Genomic DNA, 15000 nt, shown 5'->3' on the forward strand with positions numbered 1-15000 from the left:
CCATATGATGGTATTGAATTGTACTTTTGTTTGCCCGTAAAAGAGGCATCGAGTCTTTCTACTGATGAGCTCGAAGGAGCGAAACAGCTGTCTAGAGGCGTAACAAATATCAACCATATGTGAGAGTGTGACGTCATGATGACGTCGATGGAAGTCATCAGTACGCAGTGTGCAATGCCTTCGCTTTACACGACGTATGTGAATGGAATGTGATTGTTGTTCTGGCGAAGAATTCTCACAAGTAGCATGCACATGCACATGCACATTTCGTAATGTGCACAAGCTCCGCTGCAGCCACTTCATTTTAAAAGAGGACAACCTTACACGCACATACACACACACCATCTTCAATTTAATACAAGTGGTCTCTGCGCTGCAAATTACAATAATTCTCCTTCTCATTTTTGGCCAGGAGCCATCATCAGGATCATGCACATGGACATGTACATGTACATTCTACTGTAGCTGTTTCACGACACACTTTGTAGACAAGTAAATGCACAGTGGAGAGACATTGTCCTTCGCTGTTTTCTTAACATGGAAAAGTATGACCTCCATTTTTTGTTAGACTAGGGTGAATCGGGGAGCCAAGGATTAATTAACAAGAAGAAAAGAGGAACAAAGAGCTACACGTTACGCTATAATATCCACGAACACCACCAGTTACTTTACAATCAGCTCATGCGATAACATTGTACGACACTGACCAACGATACTGACTTTCTACAACTAACTGGCAATCAGCCCCCTTCTTAGGTTATTTCTATAACTTGGAACCTTTCAAACTGGAAGACTATTGGAGTGCGCATCCAATACTTCAGCGGATTATGTTTATTGCCATCGTTAAACAGATAAATTTTGAAAGGATTGGGAGAACTCCAAATTCAAAGGATCAGTCGGGGAAGTGAATTGCCTGAAAAGAGAAAAAAACGCCAGACCCACCAGGACTCGAACCCGGGACCTTGCTTATCATGAGCAATGCTCCAACCTCTGAGCTATGGAATCAGGCTGAACCTAGAGGGTGCTGACAAATTGTTCACTCGAAAGGCAGCTCACAACAGTGGTCAGAGCATTGCTCATGACAAGCAAGGGAGATATTCCGAATTTCAGCCGGAGAATAACTACATGGTTGTTGTGAGTACTAAGGTCTTAGAGTACAACGCAAATTGACAGAGGACTACACACAGCGAATTTTTGTACAATGTGCAATGTACATGAATAATCGGCCAGGAGACAACAACTTTTGATATCGCAACAACGAGGACTAGCTGAAGCGAAAATGTTAAGCGATGGAAACGATGCGAAAACACTATAAAAGTAAAACAAATACATTATGGAAAAGAAAGAACGATGAAAAAAATGATCTTAACTAGTTGTCGCACAACACTCATAAGGAATCACAAGTTCTTTCCATCGTTCTTTTTTCCTACCAGCTGCGACGAACGCGACTACTTGAAAAATAATTCGAAACTGTCCAGCTGTTCACACTGCGCCGATATCCACCGCACCATAGCCAGGAATCACACCATACCATAGTTAAGAATGTTCATGATCACTACGTGTGCAGCCTTTGGTGTGGTGAAAGTGGGCCAAGACTATAACGCAGGTGCAGAGATGAACAGTTTCAGACTATAATGTATGCTAGTGATAAGGTCGATTGTGCCATAGTTCTGACAGAGCTTCGGATTACCAGACTTGGGGAGGAGTATCAAGTCAAGATAGACGTTGACCACGTTACCAGACTTGGGGAGGGGTATCAAGATAGACGCTTACCACGTTGCCAGACTTGAGGAGGGGTATCAAGATAGACGGTGATCCCTGGTGATGTTAGTGCTCTCCAGGCACAAACATCACCAGGGATACAAACTTACAGAGACGCTCCGTTTCCAGCGCGACAAATACCTCATGAACACCAGATAGCAGCGTGAGTCAGTGTTGCTCCTGGACGGTGAGACAGACGTCGAGGCCCCACGGTCATTCGCAACGCTGTCACCTCCAAACCAACTACAGTAATCCTGATGCTCTGATACATGCCGAGGCTAGCTGTATGCTCAGTCTCCGGCTAGCTGTATGCTCAGTCTCCGGCTAGCTGTATGCTCAGTCTCCGGCTAGCTGTATGCTCAGTCTCCGGCTAGCTGTATGCTCAGTCTCCGGCTAGCTGTATGCTCAGTCTCCGGCTAGCTGTATGCTCAGTCTCCGGCTAGCTGTATGCCCAGTCTCCGGCTAGCTGTATGCTCAGTCTCCGGCTAGCTGTATGCTCAGTCTCCGGCTAGCTGTATGCTCAGTCTATACATTCTTGATCTTATCTTCTTTTTTTCTTTTTTTTCCTTTCTCTTTTCTTTAAAATGTTTTACTGCCAGAAGTCGTCTTCATATAAGGAGGCAGACATGCCTGTTTGTTGTACGACTTTAAATAAATCCAACCAACCAACTACTAGAACCAGTACATACTTTGGAATTACGTGACAATGAAACCGACCTGACATTCCTTGCCGCTACTGCCATTCCAGACGAGGCCAATGTAGATGTCAATACCAAAGGCACGTCCGTTAATGGCGCTGCCTGCTACGATGATGCTCCCTTTGACGTTCCAATGGCTGTTGATGTTGATGATTATGATTATGATGAAGAGGAGGAGAGAGATGAGGAAGATGCTGACGACGACAACGACATAATAATATTAAATAATAATAATAATTGTAGAAGAGAAAAGGACATGTGGATACGAGTTAAGAGTAACTCTCCATCACTGTAACATGATACTATATACAGTCAGAAAGTGCTATAACTAGGAACAAAACTGACAGAGTACTGAGACATTCGACGTTCTGACACCTAGCTTCAACACATCTCCGTAGCGCTAACCGACAGCCTTCCAACTTGGAAGGTTCAAGGTTATGGAAAGACCAAAGAGTGGAAGGCAAGCGCAACGAAAACGAGCAAAAGCTGCAGTCTCAACGGAACAAAGAATGTCGATTGTTACTGGACGATGACGAGACCAGTACGATATTTGACAAAGCGGTCTAACTACAATTCGAAGCAGCAAAGCAGCACACCACCCAACTTGGGTGGGTCATAAATATCAAAGATAAGTAAAGAAAGGGAATATTTGAACAAACGGCGAGGAGACAACAATTTGATAACCGCAATCAGTAATACAAGCTGGATCGACATTTGCGTACACTGTATTCATGTATTGTAAAACTGTGGAGACAATGTGCAATAAAACAATACATGAATCCAGTGTACGCAAATGTCGATCCAGCTTGTATTACTGATTGCGGTTAAAGAAAGGGAAGCTTTGCGAAAACGAATTGTACAAGCCGAAAGCCAAACTCCTACAGTACTCCTCATGCATGACATTGTGATGGACTAGTTTACTACAAAACAAGTTGTTTCACACGACGTACGTTTCGCCGTATGGTTCGTGACGGCTCATCAGGTGTGCAAGGAGATGTGTTGAAGCTAGGTGTCAGGACGTCGAATGTCTCAGTACTCTTGTCAGTTTTGTGCCTAGTTATTGCACTTTCTGACTGTATATAGTATCATGTTACAGTGATGGAGAGTTACTCTTAAAGGGAAAAGAAAGGGAAGACAGGGGCTCCAGTGCAGGCTCCACACAGACATCGTGGGCTACTTCCCGCAGCAAATTGGCAGTGAGGTCGCGAATCTCATTGTACCGCATTCCAGGGAAGCCACCAACTGAACACGACAGTACATGCTTCGTGTCAAACTGCTTGCCGCAGACGCAATGGGTTGGCAGTCGGGGAGGGGTCCAGCCGTATCGTAGGCACAAAGCATCGCGAAATCCCGACTTCGGCATCGTGAACTGAAAGCGGCGAGATGGCCGACACGTGAGCCAACTTGAGGCACCCTTCTCCGCAGCCAGATCCAAGATCCTTTGGTCGTCCGGACTGAGCTGGTCCCTGAAGGAGGACAGGGCCACAGCTTGATCATGTCGTGTAGTCACACGTACATCCAACTTGGCGGCTTTTATGGCAGCAAACATGGCTTCAGTGGATTCCTCCTGCTTCAGTAGCCTCTCCACTAGTGGTTTGGTGATGGAGACAGAGGCGGAGTACTGGCTGGATAAACCGGTGGGGATGATGAGTCCCAGACCACCATTGCGACAGGGGAGCGATAGCATCGTGCGCTCGCTTTCACCCGGAGCTTGGCGACCAGTGAGTGCTGGCATAAAGATGAGGCGGATGGCTTGTTCCAGGGGCACAAGGAGATCATTGATAGCAGTCATTGTCCTGGCCAGAAAAGACAACTTCTGCCATAGGGCATGAGTGAAGACGGCATAGGCTGCTTGAGGCCAAGACGTGTATTTCGTTGCACCACGACGCGACCTTCTGGGACACGTACTCAGAGCAGAATTGATCTGTGCCCAGACCAGCACCGAGATGACGATAACCATCCGTCCTGATGTCAACCCCAGAGTTGGCAAAGAGTTCTCTTGCCAATTCCAGGAAACGAGGCTTGACAAGCAGGACGACTTGGACGGATTGATGTTGTAGCCGTACTTGCTGCCTCGATCGATCAGGATGGACAACCATGTACGTATCCTGCGCAGGAATCCAGCTGATGTGGCATCATCTGCATACCATGACTGTATTGTGCCAGCAGTTGAGGCTTCCCTGATGAGAGGCACCGTACCTAGTGCATACAATGGCATCGCAAGGGGGTCGCCCTGCGTTGTGCCTTCCGATGACATAATAACTTCTCCTCCAACATAGAGTTGAGCAGGTGACCGGTAAGTGTTGATAATTGCTGGTGCCAGCTCCGGACATAGTCGCTGCACATTGCGCAGGCATACTGCACGGTTGATGCAGTTGAAGGCGTTGGCTGCATCTGCGAATAGGACACCCTCCGTCTCGTCATCATCGTAGGTCAATTTGATTGCATGGATGGCAGCCTCTACACCACCCGCTTGACCTCCACAGAGTTGTAGGCATCCAACAGCACTCTCCACGGCTGGTCCAACGACTTTAATGATCGCCTTGCCAATAATTCGACGGACCACTTCGCCTATTCCGATCAGCGCATTCCTACCAAAATCGTATAATCGCATAATTCGAGGCAAATTGCATACAAATCGCAAAAATTGGAATAATCCGCCTGTTCTCATCAATTTCCATACAGTTGTACATGTTCTACAAGTACAAGTAGATGCACTAGGAAGTCGTAGGTTTACGACTCCCTTGATAACAATCATGTCCAGTCCACTACAACCAGTGACGGTCGTAGCTACATGTACAATGTCATGTACATGTACATGACATTGTACATGTACATGTACATGTGCATGTACATGCACATGTACATGCACATGTACATTATAGCAATAAAAACTGCTTTATGGCAGTTTTCTAAAAAAAGTTATTGTGTTCTAGTCCATGGACCCCGTCTAAAAAGTAAGAAATTAACGAAATGTGATAGCCGAAAATTAAAATTTCACACAAAACCTCACAATAATCACAACACTTGAAATGCTGCTTTCAACACTAAACTTGTACTACACCAACAATTGGCAACATGCATGTCATGCATGCATAGGAAAGAGGATCACGAGGGGAAAAGGTCTTCTACATGTAGCTTTTCATTCTGTGTGTGATTATTGTGAGGTTTTGTGTGAAATTTTAATTTTCGGCTGTCACATTTCGTTAATTTCTTACTTTTTAGACGGGGTCCATGGACTAGAACACAATAACTTTTTTTAGAAAACTGCCATAAAGCAGTTTTTATTGCTATAATTTCTTTTGTTTTTCTGTCACCAATCAATGGAATGCCCTATATCAATATGTAAATGATGGCCTTCACATCATATCAATACCGTATTATACGCATTGAGGTGCAAGCCTTTTCTTGCAGAAAATGGCACTAGGCTAGCATGTTCTTCTGCGGGGAAACATGTGAGTAGTGATGGACCGTGGTGATACTTTTTTTATATGGAGGTCATTCTGTGCATGTTGCTGTAGCAGAATTTCATGACTCTGTCATAAAATTGTCTTGCCTTTCAGATATTTCAGATTTCCCCACCCTGGATCAGATTTATTTGAGAAATGTAACCAGGTGCGTGTCGCAGATGTTTTTGTTGATTCTGTGTTTATAATGGTTTATAATCATGGGTTATCGTGATAAGGTCATCCTGCATCATATTGCACTGAAATCGTAATCCTGTTGATGTCGATACAACTTTTGGAAGTAGTTCAATGACTTCAAATTTTTAGTCCACGATTTTCTAAAATACAGCAAAGGAGGAACAATAAACATGTATTAAAATGTAAACAAATACATTGCTAAGTCCGACACCTCGTTCCAACAACTACACTGATCCTTAGGGTAAAAGGGGCAAGGCTATGCTTGGAGGTACTGAGAGATAAACAAGGCACTCCATAAATAATAAAATCTTACACATCTTTTGGTGAGTATGAATGATATCCAGTCGAACCTCTTTAGGACGAACACTAAGGGACCGATGGTATTTTATTCTGTGAGTTTGTCTTAGCCTATTTATAACCAGTGAACACAATTATTTCTCCAATAGACATACAAATAGATTTCTTCTACAGCGAAAGATTCTAAGCCACACCAACTCATTGACTAGTCTCGTATGAAACAGTCCGTGCGCCAGGCCACTGAGTGGGCCGTTTTCATTTTCCTGGGTCCGATCCCGCGGGAAAAAGTCTGCACAAAACTGTGTTGGTGAAGATGATGACGACAATGGCAGTTGGGGGAGAAATTTGGCAATTGTTTTGGCCTTTCTCGCGGCCTGTCTTCGCTCCTTTGCCTTTGCAGCAATGGAAGATGATGAGTTCAATGTTGTGCTTTGACGCCGAGTAGAAAATTTGAATCGCAAACGCCATCTTGGGCTTTATTTATGGAAGAAACTGCTCTCCACGATTTGCTGGTTTCGCCGACTGGCATCGAGAAGTAGACGAACTGAGCTTTCCAAGAGCTCCGGACACCAAGCTCTCATGGCGGATATTAGTAAGTACATATTGTTGTGTAGTGAGATGATAATGGTTTGAGCATTCCTGCCTGGAATAACCGATGGCACTAAGTGGAATCTCAAAATTGTTTTTTAGTATTTTTACGAGCACAAGTGTTGCCTTGTTGAAAATAGCACAACAAGAAGAAAGAAGCATGCAAAGGAATACGATGTCATAAATAAATGTGTTCTCTTCCCGTTTAGTGTGCCTGTGCTTAGGATGGTACTGTTGAGGAATCTGAAAGTGCGAAATTTGTATGTCTTGACACTCTGTATATTGTAAAATTTGCATGACATTTTAGTGGGTATGGACTTGTAGTTGTATTCTCTTGAGATGCACCCTCGTTGCTGCTGCTGCATGGCTGCGGATGGACATGCTGGCCTTAATTGCCATGAAAGCTTCTCTTGGTGTCATTGTAATAATATATTCTCTGTCGATATTATCGATTAAAACGAACCGAATGCTGTCTCGTTTCATGTACGCCGCTGACGCAGCTCCACTGCATTCATATTTTGGTGGCTGAACCAAGAGTCCATAGCCCCAAGAGCATGCAACTTTGCACGAGGGGTCTGAAGGGGCTTGCTGCCCACATTATGTAGCGACAAACTGGGGTACCGGCTGGGGCAGTGCGCAACGATCTGCTGTGGTTTTCAGATTGAAAGCGCGCTTTTTCTCATAAGAGCCTTATGAAGGTTTGTGTGCATGGTGTATCGCATGCAGACACTGCCTCGAACCTGCTGCGTTTCTGTGTGTAACCGATCCACCAGGGGTTAATAATCCGGGTTACGTCCTCTTGGCAGAACTACCGGCAGTGATGCCCAGCCATGCCAACATTCTAAAGCGCGATGTATGATATCACTTCTGCGACGCGATGCGCGACAATGCGATTGAGAAATTTTTCTGCAAGTTATTGCAGTGAGTGCTGCTTCACTGGAACCAAAATATGGTTCAAGTGAAGCAGCACCCACTGCAATTATACTAATAGGGACAACCAAATCCACTTCCATGGAGTTCAGTGTATTATCTGTATAACATTGGAAAAGTATAGTATATAAAGAGCGGAGCACTTTTTCCATTGAATTACTTTCTGTGTTTCATGCATTATTCCTACTGTCGTTAAAAACTTAAAATGCTGCCTTATCTTGTGCGATCTGTGTGTCTTCTCAGGTAGATCGTGCTCCACCGCATCTTGGCATTGTGTGAGAACAGCACGAAGAGGACCTTGGGTATTAACGCGTCTTGGCATTGTGTGAGAACAGCACGAAGAGGACCTTGGGTATTGCAGCCTTTCCGCAGAAGGGGAATGACTCGCTTCTTTGTGCTAGTGTGCAAACATCCATGTGTTCTCCCAGTACTGCTGTTAGCTCAGCCAGAGGATTATCGCAGATCTGAGTGTGACAAGCGATCAGCTGTAATAGCTTTGTTGTGAATGCTTGCACTGCTGTCAACTATTATCTATTCTAGCTGTGCCTCGTAGCACTTCTTGCAAAAGACATCATTCTATGCTATTGTCCTGTTCTTACTTCTTGGAACTGCTGAGACCGTTTCATAGTGGGAACACTTCATCTGTGCCTGTTTGTCCATAACTGTCTTACATGTGCTGCAATGCCGCCTATATTGGCTCGGCGTGCACTTTTGAGCTTGTCCGCTACGTTCCGTTTCATACACTTCTGTAGTAACGCAATGAAGATTCTCATTGACACTCCTTTACACAGCCAGCGTATGTGGATATTAGTCTGTAGGTGGCTGCAATTTGGGTTTTTGTCTTTCGCCGTTCACTATTTTACCAAAATATTCCAATATTCTGCATTTGTTGGATGTGTGCACTGGTGTCCAGACGAGTTGCTTGGCATAACTCGCAGACAGGAATGCATACACTCCCAGGGTGTAGCTGAGTGGCATTATTACACCGTCCTGATGTGTTCATTGTGAGTGCTACATGTTTCCAGCTGTCCTCCATATACATGTAAATAACGAGAAAAACAGAGGTTAGAAAATTGGTCGTTGTGGTGCTATTTGGTCTTGGACACCGGCGAGAGACCACATACTAAAAGACTAAGGCTTGTTCTTCTGGATGTTGTAGTGGGTGTTACTACGCGTGCCTGAAATACTTGACGGCACTAAGCTAAAGTCCTGCGTAAAGAAAAATTCAAATTTCGACAGTCGGAGAAGACGTGATGCTGCATGGGACAGAAGCACCCCGCGAGAAAACGTTCGAAACTGAGGATAGAAGTTTGCCTTATCCGGCGATGGACGGCGTGTCAGGTCTGAACTCGAACGAAAAAGGGCCTTGTAAGGCCCACCTTGCAATGACTAGAAACTAACAATTCTCAAGAAATAGCTCAAAAAGTTCAAAGTCCACTGACTCTGGAAAATAAAAAACACGGATAGAGTGCGATATTTTGAATCTGGCGCACGGACTGGAAACAAATGAGTCACTAGAGAGGTTCTGCAAAACGAAAATTCGTACAAACTTTCGTTCTACGTCATGAAGTGCGAAACTTCGCACGAACTTTCGCAACTTTGGACGCGAAACTTGCAGGGAACACGAAATGAACTGTCGTAGGAAATTTCGTGAGATCGGGTCATGGCGTACGTGCACTTGGCCCGCGCAAACTACGAAAATGTGCAGAAAGCAAAGTTCGTGCAAAAATTCGTACACACTTTCGCAAGGACTGTCGCGAAACTTCGTTCGAATTTTCCTTCTGCAGAACCTCTCTACTGAACGTTTTTTTAGCAACATGACGGCAACTGAAACAGCAATAGAGAAAGTACGATACATGTACAGCACATTCTTGCAGGTACTACAAACAGATTGCAGATCGTAATTCTTGCTTTGGCAGCACGAAACTTTATTTGGGGCAGTGCAATCTCGGCGGTACTCACAAATAATAATAAATCAAACAGCCTAGACTCGAGTAAACAAATCCAATCACACAAGTACGAGATCTTCACGAGACGAGACTGCACCCATTGGCTTGTTTCGTATGAAGCAAACAAGTGTACTGAACCTCTCTACAATGGAGATTTTCCCTGATACCGTATGCGAATTTATTTTGCAAACTCGTTCAATGGGTCCTTGAACCTTTCCCTCCAGATTGGGAACTGCCAACGATAGTATGCCACTGACCAGTGCCTTACTTGTAACGTACCAATGTGCAATGAATATGAGTATTTCGACAACACATCTAACATGAGCCTTACCGTCAAGAAGGTGAACTCGCGTTCTTCGCACACTGTAGACAAGGACAAAGAGATAAAAATGGATCTAAATCCGAATAAAATCAGCACACGTTTCCGTAAATGAAAGGGTGAGCATAAGCAAATGAATCGAAGGAAACAGGTCAACTCAGAGATCACTTGTCATCGAGTATTCCGTAAAAGGAGGCCTCGGCAGCGGAAAAGCTAAATTTAATTTAGAAAAGAGATCGTGTCAGCTTTTCCATTATTAATTTTATTGCATTCCGCTCAAAATCAGGACACTTTTCGTAAATGAAAGAGTCAAAACAAGCAAATGAATCAAAGGGAACTGGTCAACTCACCTGTCATTGAGTAATATTCCGCGAAAGGAGATCTCAGCAGCGCCGAAACGAAATAAGCCAGGCCAGGAGACCAAAATATCCGAAACAGCTTATACAAGAAGCAGTTCCAAAGAAGGAAGGAAGTTCCTCGCGTATGCACATCCGAACACGGACTGCACTGTACTGCAACACAATGTCTGCCGGCTGCCGTGCACGTGCACAGCACGCGGCTACCACCCGTTGGTAGATCTAATACCGAGCACATTACGTAGAGACCTACGTAGCCTAAGTGAAATACCGAGCACCTTACGTAGAAACTTACGTAGCATAGCGATGTCGTTTTTCTTGCCATGTGAACACAATAATAGAAAAGCTGACAGGATCGCTTTTCTAAATGTACGTGTAGGTCGGACGGTGCGTTGACCCCGTTGATCTTTTGCTACTACAGTACAACGCCCTCTACAAAAAAATTCCCCTGTTATTTTGCACAGAACCATTATATCAAGAGTCCATAAACAAGAGTATGCAACTGTGATCTCTTTTCTATGGGCCAGATGCGCGGCGCGCTGCCTTCATTACATCATTCAGCTGCAGTCCGCGCAATGCGGAAAATCAAACACCGCACTTTCCCTCTGGTTTGAAATGAACTTTCGTACGGAACTGGAGTTCACGCGCCAGAATTTAGAGATCGCGTAGGTACTGGAACGAATCGAGCAAAAACGGATGGGCTCGTACGAGAAATTGTGAGTTTGAATGCATGCTTTCAGAGCGTGATGAAGGCAAGTTACGTAATGAAGGCAGCGCGCCGCGCACTGACCCATCACCACAGTTGCATACTCTTGTTTATGCACTCTTGATTATATACATTAGCAGGATACATGTATGTGAGCATAATGCGGCATAATAATGATAACTTTTAGCATAAACGAACTTAGAAGTTGCGACTTCGGCGGTATTGGTCATGAAATTGGTTGCTCCAACGAGGAGCACACGCTTCTTGCCGAACTTTGGCCTGGAGAACAGTATACAGTCGTCCCTCTCTAATCCGGCACTTTATAATCCAGCACCCTCGATAAACCAGCACAATTTTCAGTAGCCAAATGTCCTCTTCATGCACATTGCAGCAGTAGATCAGATTTGTTAATCCAGCACCCTCCCTAATCCAGCAGATTTCCGTGGCACCAATGGTGCCGGATTATAGAGGGACCACTGTATACGTGGTGCTTTTCAGGCACAATCTTCCTCAGCCTACTCAAGCTCAACTGATGAGGGGTGAATTCCCCGAAACACTGTGTATTGAGCAGGGAGTGGTGCTTTCTTTCAGGTTTGCCGAGCCGAAGGTGCGACGTGCTCCTCGTGTGCTCCGGATGGCAGTCGTGAGTCAATCAAGTGTCAAGTTCGGCAAGAAGCGTGTGCTCCTCGTTGGAGCAACCAACTTTTAGCATAAAAATACTTGTAGCATAATTCTGCAATTTTTTCAGCAATGCGAAAAGCATAATTTCACGAAAATATTAGCATAATCCGTCAAGGCCTACTATTGAGTCCTGGAACATTCTGGAACGCTCAGCCCATACAACATGTACGTCATGGACATGTACGTCATGTGATATGAGCTGTACTGGTACATTATGACTGTATTTTCTTGAACTGAACGGTACCGGTATGCTGTACATTGGCAATCCTTTTGTTTTCTAACCTACAAGGTTACATGTGCATGTACATGTAGCCCCACCCTGCAGCCGTCCAGAACTAAAAAAATGAAATAATTACATGTACATGTATGTCTTTGGCCCTTGGGAAATCCTCAAATACAGGTGTGTACATTATAATCCAAAACTGGTAAACCAGTAATAGATAAACCTTGTTGTAGTTCACGCAATTGTAACAATTGTTTCATGCTGTCAATCTAACAATGTTAGATTGACAGCATGAAACAAGGAGGAGGACACTGTGTTCGAAAACAGAGACCGCACTACAACCTTCCTTTTTAGGTATGTGTATGTGCATGTACACTGTATTTTGAAATTGTGTAAAGAGAAGAGGTCATTACGACATTAGTTCACCACCATGAATTCACATGCAAACATCTACACACGCACATGTGTAGAATGCAGCATGAGCACGTCCCTCCGTTCCTGGTGTCGTCCATAGTCGTCCCTGGTGTTTTCCCCAACACAGCCAAGACTTCGCTGTTGTGGGGAAAGCACCACTGCTGCAGTGCACTACACCACTCACCAGTGCCTGTCACCAGGCCAGGGCGCAACTAGACTCATGTGTAGATCTACCACTAGTACCAGGCGTACAGACAAGTCGAACCGCTTCTATCACAGGTGCTCAGTCCCCTGTCCGATGGACGCGGGTGACACTCGAGTCAGGGCGCGCTGGGGCCGGCTGGGGAAGCCCAATTCGCTGGGTCAGTCACATCATGATCTCATGACATGGGCTCGCGAGACGCGAGTCGCGAGTCGCGGCCCGTGTCACCGGAGCTACGGTCGCAGTCGAGCTACCCTGCACAACAGAAACTCGAACGGCATCCGATATCGCACTAACTTACATGTCGTGCTCCTACTCCTAGAACTAAGTCTAAGAAGGCTAGATTCTGTACTCTTGACATGGAACTTGTAGATCTAGAGACTAGGTCATCTACTACTACTCTAGTACTAGTGCCGGCTCTCATGTAGATGACAATAATAAACGTCCAGAGCGCTGCATTCTTGAAAGCATCGATCACTGCACTCGGCAGTAACACTTTTTTTGTTGTGATCCAAGGCTTGATTGTTTTCACGTTGTCCCTGAAGTGAAGAGCAGGCATCTCAATGCAAAGCCTCTACAAATAACCTAGCTTGGCCAGTCTGCTGCTGTCCCCTGGATTTAGCTAACGCGCGTGATATGATCCGGAGTTCACCTATGAAGTAACGTAAGTCGTTGCTCGATCTGGACACGCTACGCTGCACTACGTAAGATTACGGAAATCACTCCTCCAGCAGGGCAGGCCTCTCACTCAGACTCTGATCACTGCATTCGTAGCACAGTCATGTACTTGTACTAGCAAAGGCCTGCACATTTCGACCAACCGGCTCTCAGCTGTGTTGTTGATTGTTGAAGGGGTTGCAAGTAATCAGTCGCCAATTAGAAATAGGCCACAAGTCGCAAGTATGCCGGGAAAACACAGCCAGCAAAATAATTGATTAGTCCCATTCAGTGTCTGTGTAGAGGTAACATCCACAAGTGTTTGAATGTCGTCGAAAAGGCCATTGTATGCTCGTATACAAACACTTGTGGATTTTATCTCTACGCAGACACTGGACTGGACTAGTTGGAGCGCTAATACCAGCTACCCACCAATGACATTAATTGTAAGTTCATTCAAACTGGCGATGCATAGTTAGATTATTAGTAGGAGTGTGAGCAACAAAACCAATCAGGGTATGCAGCTACTCGCAGTCAAGTGGGGACACATTGCCCCGTAGAGTGTAGAGGGGGGGTAGGCTAAAAATGTGGCCAGTGTAGTTTGGGGTAGAACTGGTGTTAGAGAAATCAAGTTGGGTAAGGTTGCGCTCGCAACTCATTGCTCTCAGCGAGGCATTGAGAAGTCTGCACAAAAAGAACACTGTAGTATTGTTTCTTCTTCAGTCCAAAACAACAAGAGTCCCGAGTCAAACCATGCACAGCAACTAAAAGCCGCCAAGTCCGTTTCACGCGCGCGCGGGAAACGGCACATGCTACATGCATAACATCACGATGTACTACTACTACTACATGCATCATGAATGTCTGGAGTGGCCAAGGAATGCCACAGCGCGTAGGAACACGTGAACACTACAAACACGTGTCCGTCGTGTAGGTTATCCATGATCAAAACACACGGCGATCCACACGAATGTTCTATTTGTTCGTGGACCTGTTTAAAAAATAATATGTGTAACGCCGCCCGACAGTACTGTCCACGATTGTATACTATAATTATTACTCGATCTGTTTCGTCCTTTGTGGACTCATCAGCGCAGCACAGAAAAAATATGGCTGAACCTGATATCAATGAAAAACATACCAACTTCAAACTAGGCCCGAGCGTTCTTTGCCAGAGTGCTCAAACTGACAAGTCAGTGAGTTCTGCATAATGCAAACAGCAAAGCCACTATGCTACATGAGAGTGCTCAACTACTACAAGAGCAGGAGAGAAATACTCGATCTGCGGACAGAACTGTTCCGTCCTTTGTGAATTCATCAGGGCAGCACAGAGGAAATGGAGCTTAACCTGATAGCTTTGAACATCGAGTAGAGTACTGCCGGGCACCAGATAAATGGAGTGCTGAAGAACAGCCAGGCCAGAATTCCACTATTTTTTGAGAATGGTTTAGGCTAGATTTTTTCAGATACGAACGGAAACCGTAATATACACTATACGGTTAAGTAAAAAAATGATTGTTTATCGTCCCCCCCCCCCCCCCCCCCCCCCGCACTGATTATTCACCCTCCCGGCCA

General features: G+C 45.1%; 1 protein-coding gene and 2 long non-coding RNA genes across 4 annotated transcripts in view; all 3 read left to right on the forward strand.

The window, feature by feature from the left end:
- LOC135828404 (uncharacterized) overlaps positions 1-61 on the forward strand; it is a 7399-nt gene extending 7338 nt beyond the window's left edge. The window contains exon 3 of the long non-coding RNA XR_010555654.1: positions 1-61. This exon is cut by the window's left edge and continues 737 nt beyond it. This is a non-coding gene — a long non-coding RNA (uncharacterized LOC135828404).
- Positions 62-6627: 6566 nt separating this feature from the next.
- LOC135828187 (uncharacterized) lies at positions 6628-8803 on the forward strand. The gene is made up of 2 exons (XR_010555583.1): positions 6628-6992; positions 8162-8803. It is a non-coding gene; the product is annotated as an uncharacterized LOC135828187 (long non-coding RNA).
- Positions 8804-13212: 4409 nt separating this feature from the next.
- LOC135828397 (uncharacterized) overlaps positions 13213-15000 on the forward strand; it is a 21356-nt gene continuing 19568 nt past the window's right edge. The window contains exon 1 of one of the 2 annotated variants that reach the window (XM_065340845.1): positions 13213-13472. The gene's annotated coding sequence lies outside the window, so the exon portion shown is untranslated. The remainder of the gene's footprint in view (positions 13473-15000) is intronic. The other variant, XM_065340844.1, reaches the window with a different exon arrangement.

This window comes from Sycon ciliatum, chromosome 12 (assembly GCF_964019385.1).
Source record: "Sycon ciliatum chromosome 12, ocSycCili1.1, whole genome shotgun sequence".
NCBI classification, from domain to species: Eukaryota; Metazoa; Porifera; class Calcarea; order Leucosolenida; family Sycettidae; genus Sycon; species Sycon ciliatum.